The sequence below is a fragment of the Felis catus genome, chromosome C2 (assembly GCF_018350175.1).
Source record: "Felis catus isolate Fca126 chromosome C2, F.catus_Fca126_mat1.0, whole genome shotgun sequence".
Classification (NCBI taxonomy): Eukaryota; Metazoa; Chordata; class Mammalia; order Carnivora; family Felidae; genus Felis; species Felis catus.
The window spans coordinates 147,907,338-147,908,510 of record NC_058376.1 but is presented as its reverse complement, the minus strand read 5'-3'; positions in this window follow the sequence as shown (position 1 = coordinate 147,908,510).

Below are 1,173 nucleotides of genomic sequence, written 5' to 3'. Positions count from 1 at the left end.
GTGGACACCCATATACTACACTACTAACATGTTACTGCAGTGGCTTTATCACAAGTCTATCCTTTTATCCATCTCTCTGCTCATCAACCTGTCTTGGTTTTTTGGATGAATTTCAAAGTAAGTTTCAGACATGGATAGTGTGTAATTTGGGATGATGGTGAGTTGAAGAATAACAGGGCAGTGAGTCCTTGTAGTCCTGGTGAAAACACAGTGGCCTCGTTTGCTTGAACAGGATTGGTGGCTGCCTGGTCTCTGCAGGACATTTAGAATACATTTACTCAAAGACAGAAGGGTAGTTTTGGGCTGGCTGTACACAGCCCCCACAGAGTAGTATCTATTTGTCTCTATTCATTTGAATAGAAGCTTTTGTTCTATAACTGGAAGAAGAAGGAGAGGTTTGGGGCCACAGAGAAGAGGAGAGATTAAATATGGAGGTAGATGGCGGCAGTGGCCTCTCTCCTCTTCTATGGCTTTTAAGGCCCTAATGGAGTTAGAGGCAGAGGTTTGCTGGGTTCGTGGTTAGCAACAAAGGTTGTGAGTCAGACTGCGGAGACCTGCATTCCAGCTACCCCAGGCTGTTTGAGCTTGGATATATTCCGGTTCTTGGCCTCAGTTTGCTGGTCTGTAAAGTGAAAGTAATGGTAGTACCTACATTATATTGTTGAGGAGAAAATATGTGTGCCTGACGTGTAACTCAATCAACTTCAGTTGCTAAAATATAATTACATTCCTTGATGAGTTTCCTTAAATTTACACAAAATTAAAATATATGACTGTTGGAGCTGGTGAACAAGGAAGAGACAAGTAATCTCAGTGATTTTGACAAGTAAGCCTAAAAGGAATTCAGAGAGATGCAGGAGGGAGCAATCCTGAAAGTCCTTTCAGACAATCCTTTGCGCTTAAAATGAAACCTAATTGCTTTCCTTGCTCCGCAAGGCCTCTACATTATGCGGCCTCTGCCTACATCTCCAGCTTTATCTCCTCTCCTCCTTTACTTGGTCCTTAGGACAAACTGTTCTCTTTGCAAGAAAAGTCTCCAGGTCTTTACGAAGTTTGATAAATGGATAAGGCCTAGGGCGGCGGGGGCGGGGCTAGAGCGAGGGCGGGGCTAGAGCGGGGGCGGGGGCGGGGGCGGGGGCGGGGCGGGGCGGGGTGGGGCGGAAGCGGGGGCGG